The sequence below is a fragment of the Argentina silus genome, assembly GCF_951799395.1.
Source record: "Argentina silus genome assembly, chromosome: 21".
Taxonomy (NCBI): domain Eukaryota; kingdom Metazoa; phylum Chordata; class Actinopteri; order Argentiniformes; family Argentinidae; genus Argentina; species Argentina silus.
The window spans coordinates 14218854-14240001 of record NC_139675.1 but is presented as its reverse complement, the minus strand read 5'-3'; the positions used below and the strand labels follow the sequence as shown (position 1 = coordinate 14240001).

The 21148-nt window shown below is 42.7% G+C and overlaps 1 protein-coding gene across 2 annotated transcripts in view; it reads right to left on the bottom strand.

The window, feature by feature from the left end:
- The window catches only part of rnf24 (ring finger protein 24), a 30542-nt gene extending 22477 nt beyond the window's left edge, over nucleotides 1-8065 (bottom strand). For both annotated transcript variants that reach the window (XR_014554836.1, XM_083692641.1), the window contains exon 1: nucleotides 7655-8065. The gene's annotated coding sequence lies outside the window, so the exon portion shown is untranslated. The remainder of the gene's footprint in view (nucleotides 1-7654) is intronic.
- Between the last annotated feature and the right edge of the window lie 13083 nt (nucleotides 8066-21148).

Sequence of the window (21148 nt, the reverse complement as noted above, 5' to 3'; positions counted from 1 at the left end):
AATAACTCAAAACCACATCCTCCTCTACCACACAACCCCAGAAGACTCCTCTCTCTGGTAACAACCATAGATAAAGTAGGCTTTTCTTCAAGCGGTTTAGGCCTAGCTTTACTTCACTTAGGCGATACGGGGAGCAGGCAGTCACACCAGGTTACAGCAGTTTCTGCTGCTGGAGATTAAAGTGAAATTCATCTGGTTGGTAGATAGACTAAACTCTTCACCTCTTGTTTGCTCCTAGAATAGGAGATGTGATTGACCACAGGCCATTTCATTTCCATAAACCCTTCCTGCATAGCTTGGGAGACTGGTCCCCGTCACACTCCCTGCCCAAACCTTAGGAGGTTGCAGTTAGGTTTAAAACATAGCCAATAAGATTGTTGGAAGGATTCGTTATTCTACCGTTTTCTGTTTAGACTCAGAGGCACCTTAATACATTGGACAAGCCCCCTAATACACACACATTGATAGATGACTATGCCGCTTTCAACAAGCCTCAACCAGGTGATTCAGAGATGAATAGACTACGGTGTTTGCATAGGGAGCCCTGATTACAGGAAGTGAAGCAAGCTCCGACACAAACAGAGAGACAGCAAGACAGACAGTCACACAGCACACACGCGCAGTGAAGGGCCTCTTGGTCATTGCCTAGCAGCGAGCGGTCAACTAACAGCCACTCCATATGGCTGTTCACACAAATCAGCCAAAGGAGAAACAGATGTCCTGAACACTACGTCCTTAATCACCTAATCACAAGACACATCATAAGTGTGTATGTGTGTGTGTGTGTATAATGTGTGAATGCACATATAAGGAGGATGTGTTGCTGAACAGTGACCTCCCTGTCCGACATGTTTTAGGTGCCTGCTGGGTCTTCGTCTATCTGTGTTTGCACGACAATCTTGGACACAAGGTCCCCGGTGTTTGGTGCGGGGCGGAGCAGAAGCACGAGGATGATGGTGGCTATTTATTTCCAAGAACACCTCCAATGAAGGACACCTTTAAAAAGAAAAATGTCCCTAATCACAGCCTGAGGTTCTAGTATGGCGGGTCCTATCTGTGTGGCCATGCTGCAAAGTCAAAACTGGCTACACTGTCAAAACTGATGAGCAAGTAAATTAGCCATTTGGTCTAAATTTAGGGTTGGGGTGAGGTGAAGGTTAATGTTTAAAATCACATTTTAGGAGGTGTAGGCCAAGTGCTTCCTGCTTTGCAGCATGGCCCTTTAGGAACGACTAGCTTGGAGAGTCTAGACAAGGATAAGATTACCCCTCTGACTGTATGACTCAAGGGGCGAGATCTCTGTAGCTTTCCCTTCGGTGTTATGCATTGGTCACATGGCTCGTCCAATCATCCAATTAGTTCCAGCGTTACTTCCTAGATTGCATTACTTCCACAAGGGGACTTTCGTACATGTTAAGTATTGGGCAAGCTCACTTCCCCATGCTCATGATGAGTTAGTGGTGATGTTGCATATGGCTGAGGCTGTATGTGTGGGGTTTCCTAGGCTGGCAAGCAAGGGACTTACCATTCAAATGGTTATTGGTAATGTACAAAAAGCCAGGGTTTATCAATGTGACCTTGAAGGAACTAGCCTATCTACAGTGTGTAATGTCTTCTTGGCCGCCTGTCAGCAATGAAAAATAGCATTCATTTTTCAATTTGACACGTTGAAAAATCACTGTTACATTATTGACTGTGCTCTCACAGTCAGCAACCCAAGACGCCCAAGGGCTCTTACCAAATTACCCTCCTTTCCTCCTTGCTTAGCCCAATGCTTTTTCTCAAATCACATTATAAGCAGACATGTGGTCTTAATACCATATAACCAAGAGAGCAGCCAGCCCTGTGATGAGCGGGATTCAGTTCTCACCCGGCTCCGATTGCAAACTCAGCTGTCGTGTGCTCACTGAGAGAGCTTGCCTTTAAGGAACCCAAGAGCACATGGCCTTGGTACTGACAACACTAGAGCTGAAACTGGAGTTGCCTGCTAAGTCCCTCCCACTAGATAGCAAGCCAATCAGAAGATACAGACAGAAAGAAGAGCCCCCTTCACATCATGTCAGTAATCTTCCATTGCAATGGGCGGGCCCTAAGTAACAGGAACGGTCAAAAGAGTGGCCATTTTCTGAGATCGGAGAGTGGCCATAATGTAAGTCCACAGCGTATTTTCTGACTGCGTCGCAGGTCGATAACTCAGACCAAACCATATTCAACAGATCTTTGTTTTTTCTGCTGAAGACCCAGACACTCACCTCTGATCAATAGTGGTTACACCACTGGCGGTCTGATCACATAATGGTGATGGCAGACTGAACCTTTGACCCCACAGCTTTTAGAGGAAGTGCTCTCTGGTAACCCTGGCTTACTTGGAGGGGAAACTGGGCAACTACATGAAACCTAGGATTCATAACATCAGAGAGATAGTTGTGATATCTAGGCCTCTTACCAAATAATGCATTTGAAGGGAGATTTGCAAAACAAACACTAGCATTTGTTTTATATAAATAAATTAAAAAACACATTTTTAAAGTAAACAGACACCAATTTCTTCATAAAATCTACAGCAGTATAAAAGACACATCCAAGTTAAAAAAAAGCTGACAGTTCAAGCTTTTTCCCCTCTTTTGTAAACGACAAAAAGTCTTCTAACAAACCCACGTTTTATTGCCTTGGTTACAATACTTGCTTTTGTACGACATTCTTTTCTCCCTTTCTCCTCTTTTTTTTCTGATTATTAACGGTGTTTCGCAACACCACCACCGCTGGCCCTGGCCAACTTACAGGGCCTTGTGGTGCGCCTCTCGCACCAGAAACAAAGGCTGCTGTCTGAATCTGAAATGGAAATTTCCACTGGCAGCTACAGCCAGAGTGATCTGCACTCTTGAAACTTAATATGCCAAAGGGCAACACCAAACCTGGGCCTCGAGGGCACAGCTCCGCAGTAAGTGTGTGTGTATATACGTGCGCGTGCGTGCGCGTGCGTGCGCACACACACACACACACACACACACACAATTGGTTAATTGAGTTTGTAGCTCAATAATACTAAGTATTATCAGGGCTTGAACTTAGAATTTGGAATCATCACAGCTTACACGTATATGTGTTCCTTTCAGAGTCATTGTTACTACACTGTTCGACCTAATCTGTGTATCATCCCAGCCAGGAAAAGGCCTAATACAGAAAACTCACAACGCTTACACAGGGGATATGTGATATGTGTCAGTCATTTAGGGATTTTCTAAAGAGGCATAGAAACCTTAGAAAAACTACACTTTGTTCTCCGTCAGGCAGAGGGACAATACCAGGGTATTTGTTTGGTTTTGTTATCCGGTGGGGGGGGGGGGTGGTTGGTGGGGAATTAACGGTGTTAAATAGGCGTCCCTGCGATTCGAGGGGAGAAAACATAACAGCGGTTCCCCTCAGGGCTATGAAATATGTATTGCAACAAAAAAAAAAAAGGCCTTGTTTTTCTGCAGTTGTGCCAAGTTCTGTAATAAGTAGGTCAGACTGAAACTAACTACAGAGATGGAGATGTGGACGGTTGGAGGAGGGCTTCCATGAAGATGTGGAGGGACGGAGGATGGTCTTCCATGGAGCGAACAAGGTCAACCCCAACATCATCTGCTGAAACTGGTCAGCTCCATAGGGAACCCCTATTTGGTGGTACTGTTGCCCGCATGTGCCAACTCCACTGCTAACCGGGTATAGGATATCTTGTGTGTGTGTGGGGGGAGTAGACAATAGGGTGGAGAAGTGCATGGCTGTCTAAACTCCCTCTGTGTGAGTGCAGCAGCAGGATTAATCTGATCTCTCATCCAGGGCAACGGTGTTGCCCTAGCGGCTAATTAATCCACTTTACTCCAGAGGCTGATCTGGATATGCTGGAGGATCATCAGCCTGAGATCTGGGGTTGTGGTTGGGCTACGGGAGGATAATCATCTGCCGGCCAAATGGGAGAGAGACAATACGTCTTGAGATGGGATATTTAAAAAAAATGGCACAATACCTGAATGACTGGATTAGTACTGCAACTTCAAAATGTTGTTTTGGCTTTCATAGCTGCCCCTTTTTGATAGGCCTAAACCATCCCTTTCTTTACCCCCTTTTCCTGGCAAGGAGTCACACATACCACCACCACCACCACCCCCCCCCTCCCCCACCAACCCCCTTTTAGATCCTCTCGTTCTTCTTCGGTGGGCTCAGACAGTAACACAAGCTGGCACAAACAAGCGGGAGAACTGACACGCGCAGCTGTCACCCGTAGTCCTCCTCCTCCCCCCCTCCCTCCCTCTCCCTCCCTCCTTCCCCAGCACAACATTTTTCTGGAGGGCTTTTTCTCTCTTTAACCCGTTACTGCTGCTGTCGCCTCAAACAACTCGGACTATGTTTTTTTAAAAACAGACCTACTTTTTTTTCATAGGATTCGTGTCGCACCTTTACCCCAGTCACATTGTTTGTCTGTACAGTGTCCATACCCACCAACAATCATTAACTGACGATTGAGTAACTTTATATCTAACCTCTCCTGCGACTTGAATTTTTTTTACTGAGACCACTCCACAGCCTTTACACCACCATACGTTTTACTGTCTTGAAAATAATTTATAGAAGCAATGTTAACAAAACATGAAGCCATACGCATTCCCAATCCCATGGTTAACTATCACAGACAGTTTTCCCCCTCACACTAAACAAAAAGCATTTTGGTTTTTTTGTAAGAACAAATAAAAAGAAAGAGAGAGAGAGAGAGTACACCGAGACTTGTAGTAAGTGACAGATTACTAGTCTGGGGTGTTCTCCTCTTGGTCTCCTCAGTTCTAATGAGCTGAAAGAAACAGGCAGAAACAGCTGTAGAAAACAGGTTTGCTGCATGCTGCATCTAAATAAAACCTGTGGTCATGTGAACTGTGTGTGGGCCAGGACCTGACAACACAATGCTTGTCAAAGACAAACATGAACACTAAACCAACATAAAAATACACACTTGGCTCATCATGATGCCATTTCTGGGTTTGCTGGTTAAGAGAATCTCCTGGCCTAAATCAAGTCGTGCCAATTTAAGGTCAATGTCACCAATGCTGAAATGGGTTCTACAAGGGTGGACATTTGTAAGCCAAGATGTGAAGCCTGACTGGCCTATAAAACTCATCGTTCTCATCTTTCACACACACCAACTGTGTGATAAAGATGCTTAATGGATGATGTGGTTTTACAACCACCAGTGGACAGATGGGACTGAATTAGACATGTGATGCACACATGAATTAAGATCTAACAAAGGCTCTAACTGAGTGAGTGAGTGAGTGAGTGAGTGAGTGAGTACGTCTTTTGACTGTCGAAGGCTGGGCCACTTTGAGCATCATCCAGATGCTATCCACAACCACAGCAAGCCACTGACTGCCACTAATGCCCACCCCAAAAAGGGAAACATCTGCATCGGAAATGAATCTCTACAGTAGCATCCTTTGAAGGCATTCCATTCTGTCAAATAAGATTAGTGTTTCCTGAATGACGAAACGAAACAATAGAGTCCCAAAGCCACAAGTGGGTAACAGTTCTCTTCGACATGTGTAGTATCACTGGAGTCAAACAACATCATTTTACAACGTATGGGACTTGGGTAGTTTGTGTTATTTTAAAAGTGGATTAACTTGGCCTATGTAACAGCCGGTTCAAACTATTTAGCAATAAAAGTAAAACAGAATTACTACACAGGAATAGGGGCAACTTAATGTAAAGTATGACCCCTAGTAGAGGCCTAGTGCATGGTCAATCATATCCTACGCCATGCTACGCGTGAAGGACAAGAGAGATAACATCTATTTGTTTCCCAGAGGCTGATATTATCCTCTGACTGCAAAAATAACACACAAGGACTGCCTCACATCTGTTTAACTGTTACATAATCTGGCCTAGCCCTGTTAAAAGAAAAAAGGAAAACATAACATGCAAATCTGTTCGATGAGAGCATATTGTGCGTGTGAGGAATGTCGGCAAATCGTCACATGATGGGTGGTTTCTTGTTGACTCTACAGATGGGTTTGCGTTATCAAACTCATGACGAGCAGCTGGTGCTCCATCATTAATCCCTTGTTGATCGCAATCAGTTGCTGGAGCATTTAACCTTTGACCTGACGGTGACGGACTGACCCCGGAAAGTCCCCTGTAGTATGTCTCAAATGTGCAATTACTGCAAGCGTTTTCACTCCAAACAGAGAGAGGAATTATGTAATCTGGATTAGCGCAGCTTGAAGCGTGACATCTACTGTACTGCTCTGCTGACTGACAGGTCTGGTAAAGTGGGTATGCGTTTGGGGCCAGGTGGCCACTGCTAGGGTCATCTCCCTATGGCTAATGTCCTTTTATCATACGAATGCTGTTTTCATATTTGGAGCCTCTGGCTCCTTGAGAGAAATATAGTTGACCCCCAATCCTCGAGGGTGGGTGTTATTTTTTTGGGGTATTATTATTGTTCGTTTCTCTGCAGCCAGGGTGCGAAAAGGCTAACTGACGTCTTTGGACATTGTGCACAATAACAAGTCCATGACTGCTTCTTAATAGCTGGTCCCATAGTGGGATGAACACAGCATGCACAGCACTCTTGCTTTTACAGTGGGACTGCATGGCTCTTGGTATTGGAACATGCTCTCAGAAACAACGGCAACCCCTGCATTGTTAGTATGAAAAACAAACTCCCTCTTCTTTCAGCAAGACATGGCGAATGTAGAGTTAGAAAGTAGATAACCATGATGTGAACAAGCCATAGAAAATAGGCCTATATCCCTTGTTTCAGAAGCCTGAAGTTACACCTAAGATCTTTCTCTCCATTCACTGGGCACCAGCACTGCATGTTTCTGCACAATTAACTGGCAAACTTGGCCAAGGGGAGAGAAGCAAGACTGATGTATTGGTGAAGTAGTGCTGCCTAGCGTTCCTATTCTTTTAAATCCACAATTTAACTACGCACATGGTCGAGTAAAAGCCAGCCAATGGCAATACGCATATTGACGACCAAGAGTACCAAGCCGAGAACATTCTATTGTGTGCGTGTGTGTGCGCGAGTGTGTGTGTGTGTGTGTGTGTGTGTGTGTGTGTGTGTGTGTAAATACTGAGGCAATACTGAGGCTTTACTGAAGATTAGAAAAAGCGTACAATCCATGAATCAATGTTTGTTGGAAGGGGACATCAAATGTAATGCCTTAATTGCAGTCAGTGTGTCAACAGTTTCCAAAACGCAAACGGCCCGGGCTTGCAAACAAATGGCTCAGCTTCCAATCAACGTTTCTTTGATGTGTGCTAATAATAATAATATAATGCAACATCTAGGCTGCTATACATCTTGAGCGACACGGTTCCACACCTATGGAATGAATCTTACTCACGAATTTTCAGGTGTTATTTCCATGTGAAGCACAGCTGATGCTAATCGGCTAGGTAGCGCTAGCCTCCCATCATCAGCTTTGCAATCGATCTCACAACGGGCAAATAACGCAGCTCAAATCGAACCCTTATCAATGTGTGTAGGATCTTAAAAATGGCAATCAAACCACCACGTCTAAAATCAAACCAAGATAAACTTAACAAACAAATAAACATGATGGTTTTTCGTTTTGTTTTTTACAGCGATGCCATGCACACAAACACAACTTACCAATCAATCTCGGTCCCGATATCTTCTTCTAGGGTACTTCTTCTTCACCGATATCAATGAGAAAAAAAATAGAGCACCACTACGGACACGGAAAATCTCGGAGTCAAATCGCTTTAGCCACTTATATATATCTATTTATATATCTCTCTCTTATCTAAACGGGACACAGCCCATGCAAAGCAAGCGACTTCATTCAGCTTGCGATGTTGGTAGGGACTGCCTCCTATATAGTCGATTACGCTCGATTCTGTCGCTACTGTAAATTAACGACTCAACACTGTAAACGGACACAAAAACGGCGAGGCTGACATAACAGTCAATGAAAATAGTCGTATTGGCAACAATTTCTCCTTCGACGACACTCTTATGTTGATTTCACGGGTCTCCTTGCACGACTAGTTCCCTCCTCCTCCCAGCTAGTTGAACACAGACAGAGGCGAGCACCGTGGACGCCGGGAGTGATGATGCTAGGGAGGGAGGGAGGGTGGGGGGGGGACACGATGCTCACGTCGTTTGTTTATTCCTGGCTGGCAGGCGGGGATATGGGAATATCATAAACTAACTCTCTCTTGCCTGGAGTTGGATGACGGTGATAATGATGATGATGATGATGACTGAATGGTATAAAGTGGTATTAAGTTTATAGACCTGGATATGACAAAATCATGAACTAACTCGCTCTTGCCTGGAGTTGGATGACGATGATGATGATGATGACTGAATGGTTTAAAGTGCCATTGACTTTATAGACCTGGATATGACAAAATCATGAACAAACTCTCTTTTGCCTGGAGTTGGATGATGATGACGATGATGATGATGACTGAATGGTTTAAAGTGGCATTGAGTTTATAGACCTCCTGTAGTTTTCAAAAGTAAGAGCATATTTTCTGATAGTCTACTTTTGCAACATAACCTCTTTATGCAGGAACTCATGTTTGTATCCTAATAATGACCCAATCATAGCCTTTCTGTAATGGCAAACGAGTACCCAGTGAACTACGTTGTACTGTCAAGCATCTCTACAGGATGTGACTTGAGACTGTTGTTGCGGTCTATCGCTCTGTCATCATTAATGGTGGTGACTACAGTAAAACCTCATGCATCAGAGTCAAACATCCTCTTTCACAAGCAACAGTTGACTATAATTAGATGGATTTACAAAACGAGATTACAAACAAACAGTTATCCCCACGTATCAATATGACATTGCTCTGTAGTCATACACTCATCGTGATGACGAGTCCATAACAGTAAAACATCATTCAATATTCAAGATTCAAGATTCTTTATTTGTCACGTGCATACAAGTATACAGTGAAATGCAAAAGTGACAGTGCCACAGAGAAGTGCAACAATACAATACGTTTTAAAATAGAATAAAATAAAATAAAATAGAAGTACTAAAAATTATACAGTATAAACAGTATAAACAATATGAACAGTATAAGCAGTATAAGCAATATAAACAGCAGATGGATGTGTGTGCATGATGACTCAGAGTCAGACATCCTCCTTCACAATGGTACATTTGCTCTAATCAGGTGGATTTACAAAACTAGACTACAAACAACATTTTTTGCTTATGTAACCGAGTTGAGAGGGTAAAACTCACTCCTCAAGTTCAAATAACCCCTCCTGCGCTGTTGAATTGCTAGCTTTTTGATAGCGGAGCTGGTTTACATCGGGTATCTGAGGAGACGGTTGCGTGTGTTGGCAAATCAGTGGTCGCAAGTTGCAACAACTTCATGTGTGTTTCTCTAGAATTGCTGCACACAGTTTCCCCCACTAGTAGGTGATTATAGTGAGCACTGAGGAACTAGTGAGAGGGTCTAAATGAAATGAATAACGGATCCAGGAAGCCAAGCCTGGCCCCTATCTATACCCTTATCCTGTGCGAGGCGTTGAGGACTGCGCCCAGTCCCCGATGAGCACGACTGCCATGGCATGCCAATGAGATGCCTGTGACAGGGCCGCATTGTGACACGGGCACGGAGTGGGCGTGCCATGTGACCCTGCTGAATGGGCAGCCGGGGGTTGGTCAGGAGGGAAGGATGGCAGAGTCCACAAAAGGGCTATTGAAGGGTGGCACACTGGTGCGCTAAGATGGCACCGGTGCCCCCCCCCCCCTCCCTCGGACCCTGACATGGCTGAAATGAGTGGGGCGGGCGATGGAGGAAGCCTGCTGCCTGGTACTGGCTGAATGGACGGATTCTTCCAGAAGAATAGGAGAGGAGAGGAGGTTGATCTCCACTACTTTACACACTTCATCCAGGCTTATGTTGTTTATTATGTCTCCTTCTGTAGGCCCCACACTGCAGTGTATTGTTGATATCTCCCCACTGTATCCTGCCTGTATGGTGTTACTGTATGCTGTACCCAACAACATCACAAAAACATTGCAAAAAAGCCATAAAACCAGGGTTATATCAACACTTTTATCACCTGATTTGACCCTTTCAGTCAGTTAAGCAAACAACAAAACATTTGGCAAATTTATGTGCAGAGACAAAACACGAGAATGACGGCAAATCTGGTAATGATGACGTGCATGTGTCAACAACCGCTTGACCATGACCATTTAGTAAACAAGCCATCTTTTTTCACACGTATGAGAGATTACTGCAGTGTTTACTCAAAACAAGCGTACTTAGAATGCCACGCTTGGCATCTAGGTCTGCATTGCTTGGAGAACTCCATCAAAACATTCAACCCTGGTGAATCTGGTTGCCATGCGAACACACGCACACACACATCAAAAACCCTTTGCAGAAACACATTTCTCGCTTCATTCCTCAACCTTTTGCTGTGTCGTGTTGAACAGAATAATACAATAGTAATTCTAGCTTATGGAACACACTAGAGTCTCACACTGAATTGAGATTGCCATGCTCAAGTCAAGGTGTTCACAGACATTCTGACAGTCCTTGGGGACATAGCCTACAGTAGGGTCTTGAGTCGTGAGGTAACTAACTATTGTACTAGCTGTGATATGCTATTTATAACAACAGATGTTCTACCTCAGACTGAATTCCATGAGCCTCCTCACTGTCCTCTCTATCCCTTTCAAACTAGCCCACCAATGACAACAATGATGCTACTCCTTAGATTAGATCATCAATTTGAACTCAAAGTCCAAGTCCACATTGCTCGGTATTACATTTGCCGAGCACTACGTGACACGCAACATATTTCACAATCAAATGTCTTGCTGCCTCCAAGGGTGTCTCTGTAAGGTTGCTTGATACCACTGTAGCTTACATCAGCACTGGAATTATTACAGTGGATGACTGACAATGATTTATAGCTTTTATATTTAGAGATCGTCATCCGTCACCATTCCCTGCATTTCACAGCTTTATGGCAGGCCACCAGAGCACCAGCTTCTTATTTATATCATACTATGTGTTTTGCAATCAGAAGAAGGTCAGGAGCAGATTAGTCACAGTGTATCTGTTTCTCTTCCTGAAACTCGGTCGTGACCATGAGGTGTTTTAGGCTACTTAAACACCTCACTTTGCTCATCTACGGTTTTATTTAAATAGAATAGGTTCCCATTTATTGGTATTAAATGCTTTTGAAGTCAACATATTCAATGTATTCAAATGAATGCTTGCATAGTAAGTGTTATTCTATCAATATGTCCGTTAAGTGTTGTGGCTGTTGTTTTAAGCTCTCCATCCATGTCTATACCTTGCTTCCCCCTAGTGGTGAAAATAATACATCACAGGTTAGACCAACCGATCTTTTTAAATTGTGGTATATTTCAATTTCCAGCTCAGCATTATCCTCAAAAGTACACAACTTTACCGGAAGAACTTACAGGAAAATAGTCCTAAATGTTCCACATAGCTGATTCTTCAAGAGTAAAACAAATCAGGTACACATCCATGGTGTACAGTTGTATAATATGTTTGAAATGTGTGACTCATGTAGGCTATGAGTCAAAAATTCATCCGTGTCTTATTGCTTCCTATAAAAGATGAAAGAAATAGTTTTTTTTGCCAAGACAATCGTTCTCTGGGCCTGTGTTGTGCAAGTCTTTGTTCATTGCCCTGAAAGGGACTGCGCAATATTACATAACCTCTGCCCCTCGCTGTGCAGCCTACAGACGCTCAGTGAACCAGGAGTAAAGCTGCAGTACCCTCGACAGGAAGCACCCAAACCCCCCTCCCCACACACACACACACACACATACACACACACACACACACACACACACACACACACACACACACACACACACACACACACACACAGGGAGAGAGAGGGAGAGAGAGAGAGAGGGAGAAGAGAGAACAGACCAAGACAAAGGCACTAGACAATATTACAGTGACTAGACTAATTGAGTCATTTATATGGGTAATGTATTAGAGAATCAGGGAGCAGACACACACAGACCCAGGCACACAAACTCACTGAGGAGGATTCAGATAGCACCAACCGACATTTCTCCCTGAAATGTATAATAAACAACCTCTATATGCAAGCCTGTGCCAAATACAATACTGACAAAACAGTGCAGGTTTGTATTCCACAAAACAAAGCAAGTATCTATCCAATTTCAGGGAGATAATTTAGTTGGTACTATATGAATCCTCCTCAGTGAGTTTGTGTGCCTGGGTCTGTTTTGTCAGTATTGTATTTGGCACAGGCTTGCCTGCAGAGATTGTTTATTATAAGTGTACACATTTGTTATCTTTTGTTATCTGTATTGTATATTCAATCATATATCTGAGATATATATGAAGCACTACTTCTTTAGTTGACAACTCATTTTTTTGTGGACATTTTTTTATTGGATTTCTGTATATCAGACCATGGACAAGAAATTAAAGCTAGAGTGGGTGACATGTAGCCAAGTAAACAAGATGGTTGTACCAAGGAAGCTTGGTTCAAGCCATTGGCGCCATTGGCGTCTTAATCTATAGGAATGGGAATGACAATTCACCCCTTGGATTTGGAGGCCATCATTTAATTGTTAACTTGTAAAGTACCCTATTACTCTCCCACTCATTGTTCTACACAAGAAACACAAAGTGATGCCTACTTTGGGTTGTCTAGACATGTTTAGAAAATGTCTGACCATCTAAATTGCCAGGTGAAAAATAGGGCAAAAGCAATTATAATTTCCACATTAGATTTGTCTGTCGATTTATCAACTAATAGGAAAAATAAATACTTTTTTAATTGACTGACAGCCCTATTTCTAAAAAGATATTAAAGCAGATCAGCTTTTAAGCTGAGTTATATTAATGCATGAACCCAGATTTTAGACATCTCTACATCTTCTTATCAGGAGTGAAGGTCTCAAAAGTACCAACAGCTGCTTAGTGTAATTAAAACAAACCTGTCTCCATGCAGCCTCAAGGTGGCAGCAGGTGCCATGTGGTCCAAAGAGTCACATAGTTGACATAATTGCCCACATCAAACTGCAAGGTGTAAATCCTCGGCAAGCATGCTCATCTTCTTCATGCTCAAAACGAAAAGCCCATACATTTCTCAATAATGGTATGAGGAGTTGAATATGAAGTCACGGAAACAGTTGTGTTGTGTTGATTGTCATCCCACACACAGTGCTGTATTCTTGTTCCCTAAAAGTGCATGTACTGTTCCTGCAGAGAAACAAACAATTCACTTATGTGCGCAGCAATAGACAATATAAAACTCTTCTTGTTTGTATGTCTATATTTGACCAGCACCACTGCAGATTTTGAATGATGATGATGTGGGTAAATAGCTTCTTCTCTTTTTTTTGCAGCAGCACTGATCCTGACCTCACTCCGTTCTTTGACAAAGGTCTAGAGGTTGCCATGGCTTCGGTTGGAGGGGGACAGCAGAAAGAAGCTCTGTGTTCTGGGGGTGTCACATGTCCCTGCACGAGTCGCCAGGGCTACCGGACCGGTGGTGTACTTGTGGAAGGGTTTTCTGTTCCCATCTGGTGTCAACGTCCCTCTCTGCTGTACTCTTTCACATCCTCTCCCTCTCCCTCTCTCTTTCTTACTCTCTGTCTCCCTCAGTCTTCCCATCTCTCTCTTTGTCTTCTCATCTTTCTCTTAATTCAATTCAATTGGCTTTATTGTAACAATAAGACATTATCTAACACTGTCTAAGCAAACATATAATAACTTATAAATTATGTTAATTCCAAAATAATAATACATTACAGTAATGACAGGAGGAGCAAATTACAACAGAAATAACATTCAGGTTGGTGTGACATTCCAATGTTGTGACAAGATACCACATGTTTGGCTGCCAATTTAGAAAAATGTGATCCCACAACAGATATTGTTTTTTTTCTTTGTCTGTGCGCATTCCATGTAGTTCCATGTAGGTGTTTATAATTTTGGGAATCCTTATATATATCCTTATATCTGCATATTTGTTGCAGTGTAGGAAGAAGTGTAGTTCTGTCTCTACCTCTTTCTGGGGGAAGAGCGTACATAGCCTGTCTTCTCTCTCCCTCCCTCCCTCCCTCCCTCCCTCCCTCTCTCTCTCTCTCTCCCTCTCCCTCTCTCTCTCTTCTTCATAGCCAAGGCTGTGATGGACACACACTAAGAAAAGGACTATCAGCACCTCTCTGTGAACAAGGGCCAGGACAAAGACACGCAGGCTCATTATCGAAATATCAAAGGGTAGCATTCGGTCAGGAGGAAATGTTCTTGTCCAGAGAGAGGATGGCATTGTGTGGCTTTGCTTTTATATCAACGTGGGCAGTGGGATCTCGATTTAACTCATCCATGTGGAGGCTGATCGATTGATGTCTGATGCTTTGGAGAAGAGTTTGGATTGCAGCTATTGAGACTCAACCTTGTCTGTGTATTATAGTGTCACTAAACACTTCCCTATTTTTCATTTTTCACTGATGAAACTGTACCCTCTCATCTATGGCTTTGCATATTTTAAGTTGACTTAGCCAGACAGGATCTCATACAAATCATCCTTTTGCTGATGGAAACCAGGATGCATTCTGTGTAACTGTTTGCTGATGAGATTGACCACACATTGTGGCATAGCTATGGGACCATATATACTGAAAAATGTATGCACTCACTGCAATGTAAGTCGCTTTGGATAGAAGCGTCAGCTAAATGGCATTTATCATTATATTATATATTGGATTGCACATGGGAGAAAATGTACACATCGACTTTCCATATAACATTTATGAAGCATTTATAGGGGAAAAGCAACAGATCCAATCCATATGCCTTTCTTAACCCTTACCCTAACCTTAACGCTGTCTTGAAGAATATGCAAAATGGCAATCTAATAAAATGGTTGTGGTTTGACCATGATCCTTTCCATAAAATATCTTCAGTCTGATAACCCATGACCTCAATGTGCTGGTACCTTCATAAGGCAAGAGGGGACAAGGTCTGACCTCCAGCTTTTGCCCCTCCACCCAAAGCCCCCCTCAGAAGTCATCATCCCATCCCCTCCAGTGTCCTGCTAAGATGGAACAGAACACAAAGAACTCTACACTTCACCAGTATAGTTTTGGCAAACTCTTCTAAACTGCTTACTGTGTGTGTGTGTGTGTGTGTGTGTGTGTGCATGTGTGTGTGCCTCCCCAACACCCCAGCTGCAGACTTTTGATGTTGTGTTACCGAGTCTCACAGTGTGTTTATAGTGTGTGTGTCCACTTCCGCTCTGACAGTCTTGTGTGTTCTAGAATAGCTGTCTACAAACTTTTTTTTTATGTATCCACTTCCTATTCCTTCACCGATCTAAGAGCAACATACTATTTTGTCTTATTGTTTTCCCATTCAACTACTTTCGCCTGAGAACTAACAACCAGTGAATTACACCAAAGAAATCTCTCATACAGCCAGGTTAGAGATTGCTTGCTAGTTAAACGTGCAATATGTAGCTTTTCCCCCTTGAAAATGCCACTGAATAACCATGCTGAATCATTTCGTATGATGCATTGGCAGTCTGTGACAGTGTGTGCACCTGCCAAGATCCTGCCCTTCTGCCTGAATATGCTTATTTCGGGTTTTTTGGCTGCATTTCCAGAAAGCACGTCTGTAGGTTTCGGCAACCGTCAAAGCTAATTTAATTTATCTGCACTCTGCCGCTTTGAGAAACCCGTCCCACCATTAATCTGTGCAACAGTACAACCTCATGAATGTAATCTGCAATTAGCACATAGGCCTATAGGCAGACCCCATATACCTGTATTCTGCAGGTTGCTTTACCTGCACATCACTGCCCTGCTGATAAATCTAGCTTAGACCAGCTTGAATTCTATGCTGGCCAAAACTGTTCTAAGTTGCTAGGTTGTTCTAAGTTTACAGTGCTGGTCGTGCTGCTGGTAAGCTGGTTGTGACATGGATAGAAAACCCATCTCTTCAAGCTACATCTTAACAGTCCCTCCTAAAGACCGCTTCACCCTCACTACCCCCCCGATACTAACCCTAACCCCGAGACCTCTTCTCCCCTGTTACCCCCCTGTACTAGTTCTCTCCTGCTAATAAAATATAAAAAAAAAAAAAAAAAAAAAACTAGCCTACTGGCATTACGACTGCCAATGGCCCCTGGTGTGAGCATTGATTATTTTGTCTTATGATGACTGTTAGATAGTTGATTCACTTACTTTAACAAATGTATTTGTTGTACGTCGCTTTTGATAAAGGCATCTGCTAAATGCCATAAATGTAAAAAATGTAAATGTAAATGGTCAAGCTGGTCGACCAGCTGAATGTGGGCTGGTCAAAGCTGGTAGACCATCTGAATGTTAGCTGGTCAAAGCTGGTCAGTGCCGTTAAAGTTGCTGGTCAAGCTGGTCAACCAGCTAAATGTTGGCTGGTCATGCTGGCAATGAGATTAAACTGGTTGACCAGCTGAATGTTGGCTACATTAATGCTAATCAGTGGAGAGGTACATACTATTATTCAATATAATTGGTTGTGCTCAATGAATGAATGATCGTCCTTGAGAGAGCAGGCAATGATGATACATACACATCAGCAACATCTACAATTGAAAGTCGTATACACTTTTATATACACTTTCAAAATGTATTGATTTTAAATATAATTATTTGTTGCATTTTTAATTGGGTTGGTCCTTTCATTTGCTTTGCAACCGACAGTATCACTAATTATCATAATCACTAACATCTGTGCACACTTAGTGACTGGCACCACAGCCATGTTCTGGTGGCACCGTCATCACAGCACCAATGACATATAATATGTAATATGTATTTTAATATACAATAAATATATGCCATTTAGCTGACGCTTTTATCCAAAGCGACTTACATTGCAGTGAGTGCATACATTTCAGTATATATGGTCCCAGCAGGAATCAAACCCAAAACCTTAGCGTTGTTAGCGCCATGGTCTACCGACTGAGCCACAGAGGACCATGTTTTTAATATGTATGTCTATGGACGACATGTGTGACTGATAAAAGCTGAGCTCGACCAACATTCCATCACAACCGTTAGTCAGCGTTAGTTAACCGTTAGTTTATTTTCTCCGTTGATGAGATTCGTGTTAGAGCCCTGCGCGGGACTGTTTTCTTCATCCCGCTCCCGCCCGCTCTCACTGAATTTCTGACCATTACCGCCCGCGACCGCAGTGTGTATGTCCACTCCCGCCCGTGTCCGCAAAACTCTAAGAATTTCTGCCCGCATAATAATAGAGATGCATTGATTTTGTGTCTTCTCCCGTAAAAACACAGGAGAAAACACGTAATTTTATAGGCTATTAATAAAGAGATTCATGGGCCTAGACTACATCCCGATCCCGCAGTGTTTTTTTTAGCCGCCCGTTCCCGCCCGCAGCAAAGTTCAAACCGCCCGCTCCCGCGAGATTTGCGCGACCCGGCGGGACCCAATCCCAATGCAGCCCTCTAATTCGTGTCTGACTGCTTAGTTACAAAACAATAATGGCCATTTAAGTCTCTTTTACAAGCTTTCAACATGTATTTTCGGAACAAGACCGATGTCCTTCCCGGCCCCACAGACCAGCTGCATGGATTGAATGATCTGGAAACATCTGTCAGGTTTTTTGTTGAGTTGTAATTGATTATTGAGGACTGTTTTCATTGCAATGTAATAACTGCTGAGTAAATACTGTACTGACCATCTAGCTAGCTAGGTAGCTAGCTAACACTGCCATTGGAGCACTTTATTCATTAGCTAGTAGCTAAGGAGCAATAGAACTAACATAGCTATTTCCACTGTGGCTGTGTTGGTCGATTCAGACTAAAGTTAGCAAGCTAGCCAGTCAGCTTAAGTTGTCCAGGCATGCGAGCTAAGCTTGTTGGCTAGCTAGCTTGTTGTGTCCGAGAAGAAGCTAGTTGGCTAGCGAAAACCACAGTTGCTAAAAAAAAAAAATTCAAGGGGAAACATATTTGGTCTTTCAATGAACCGTCATTTTTTTGTTTTTAAGTTTATACATCCATAGCAGTGTTCATTTCATCAGCGAAATGAATGACGAAAATATTTGTCAAACCCCTATTTTATTTTTAAAGAATTAAACGAAAAACATTTTACATTTTGGTTGACTTAAACGAGACAAGACGATGTTGTCTCTATGACAAACATTGGACAAAATGTTTTTTGGAGAACATTATAATAACCTAATAACATTATTATTTGCTTGGCCCAACCAAAAGCATGCTTGACATTAGCTTAATTGTAAGACTTGCTCATTGCAACGTTGCAAGGGATATGACTGAGGATGTGCCCCCCTAAATGTGCATTTATGTAATGTGAGGTCACTCTATGCCAAAGAGGCAAATTCTGACAGAAAGATATATAGTTTGGGGGGACTTTTATTTTGACATCTATTCCCAATTGAATCTGACATAGTGTTCGACATCTGTGTCATATAGGACATATATGTTACATACATATTTTATAAAAGGCTGACACAACTTTTATGAAGGTGTTATGAAGTGTTTATGTCAGATGTTATGTATACCCTTTTCACAGAAATTGTTACTGTATGTGTATGCACAGTACGTATACAGATAAGCACAGATAAGATTAGGGCCGATGCCTATGTGTCCATACCACTTGTCAAAACATGCCTATGTTAAGTGGTGGGGAATATTTGGTCATCAGTGTAGCAGAAAAGGACTTGGGGAAAGGTGGGATGACATCTGCAGACAAATCCTCCTCCAATGCCTGGTTTAGATCCAGAACAAGATAGATCTGCACAGCTACGAGACCTGAGAACACTATAATACAGGGATTAACCTTCCTTTAACTCTGAAATCCAGAACTTTGTGTTCAACAACTACATAATCGGATGAGGTATTAGGATATATACAAGTTTATTGTTAATTTAATTAAGGATCAAGTAGGAGCTGATAGTATTGCCCTTGTAATTCAGCAGAGGCTTCGGGACAAATAGTAAACTCTCATGCAGGCATGAGACACACACACCGAGGCACACACACACACACACACACACACACACCGTTGTTATTACAACGTGTGTAGGCCCAGGGCTTGTTATCATAAGCTGAGCTCTACAGAAAACAAAAGGACACACTCTGCACCAGGGAGGGGATTTAGCAGGTTTATACAAAGTCATGTGTTAAGAATATCTACTCTAGGAGGAATTTTTAATTTAGTCTGCGTATGCATATGCAGAACAAACCCAGCAAAGAGAGAGAGAAAAACACACACAGAGACAGAGACTCATTACATTTCTAGAGAGTTATTACTGTCAGGTTAAGGTTAAAGAAAATATGAGGCGACATGCTGACCTTTTTCAGTCTTACTTGGCAGTAGTGTTACTCATACTCTAATGGTAGTGGATGTGTGCAATGGTAGAACATCGGCCCCCCAGGACTAACCTATTTCTCCATTTGACTTTGTGCGTCTGCATGTGTGTGTGTACATTATGCATGAGTATGTATATCAGTATGTGTATGAAAAACAGTGTCTGTGTGTGTAATTGTTTGGTGTTGGCTGGGGCCGGGGCAGAGCGGGTTGTCTGGCTGTCAGTAGGTACTGCTAACTGACCCAGTTGATTGGATGACTGTGTTTATGGTGTCAGTTTACACATCGCCTATCTCCCAGCACTACTCACACTTACTGCCGGGCTTGTAGCCGATTATACTTCCTTGTGCTGATAATAATTCCAACCAATAGAGAATTTTCCGACCTTGCACCAACCTTACTCAGCCTCATTACGGAATCGACGTTTATAATTAACTCTACTGTACTGTAAGGGTAACGTTTATCTTTACCCATGGAAAACAGGCTATGGTTTAATCAGTGTAGGATATGACATGGATAAACCCACTGAGTTTGTGTACTGTAGTTATACATTTACTGGCGTACGAAGAGAAAAAAAAAAGAAAAAAACACTACTCAATTGATAAATCAATGATTTATCACCAGTCCACCCAGTCAGCAGACAATTGTGGGCCAGAGCTGACCTTGTGGTGGCACATATGTCCAGAAATGGCAAGTATTATATGGGCCAGACCTGGTTGACAGTTGGCAATTTGCTGTGGGCCAGCTCTGGTATGACGGATGTGGCCCTGATATGTTCCTGTAGCAACGGCCATTTTTGTCATTTGTGTTTTTGGGACCTGAGCCATATCCACATGCTGCACAAGGTCTGGCCTTTTCATGGCAAACATTAGGCTCAGGTATGGCAGCCAAAGCCGCTCTACTTCTGGCCCGGGGACCAAAGTTGTACCTTATGCCAGTAGCATACAGAGGTGGGCTAGAAGTAGTCAATGAATTTCAATGTGAATTTTGAGAGAGAAAAAATCAAGGCCTTGAAAGTTTTTGAAAATAGACATAAATAGACACGGGTCATTGAAAGTGCTTGAATTTATATATTTTGTGCAACAATAGAAATTGAAGTTCTTTTGAAATGTTTTTTTTTACTTTACTAAAAAGCTACGTTCCGCTGCAGGTGTGTCTCCCGCCGTCTGTGCGTCCTTGTTTCACCCGCCACCTGCCTCGAGAAAGTGCGACAGTCACGTGCGTGCGTGAGTGATTGAAGTCGAATGATGCAGGTTAAACAGCGGCAAGCAAGCGAGAAAGTTAACGTTAAGCGAACCTTCCGCTATGCTTGGAAAAAGTAAATTCCAGGACTAGTGGCTCACCAAAGACATTTACAAAGACTGGCTTGTTAAAGATCCGCGGGACATCCATATGGCCCGATACACAGCCTGCAGTTAATCAATAAAAGTTCACGCCATGGGCGAAGCATCTGTGGTGAGCCATGTTGCTGGAGCATCACACAGGATGGCACTCCGCATTGTTAAAAGCAGAAAGGTCTTACCCCTGGTAACATGTAGAAGGTAGAACGTTAATTAGTTTGTATATTAGTTTGCTAGATTATTCCGTCTCTTCGTGGTTGGGTAAATGAACTTTAACGTGACAGAATTATTCCGTCAAATTAACGTTTGCTATGTTGCTGTTAGCCTCTCTTACCTTATTGCTTAATTATGACACTTATTTTCTTACAGCTCTCACTCCATTGAACTATGTGGAAAAGTCAT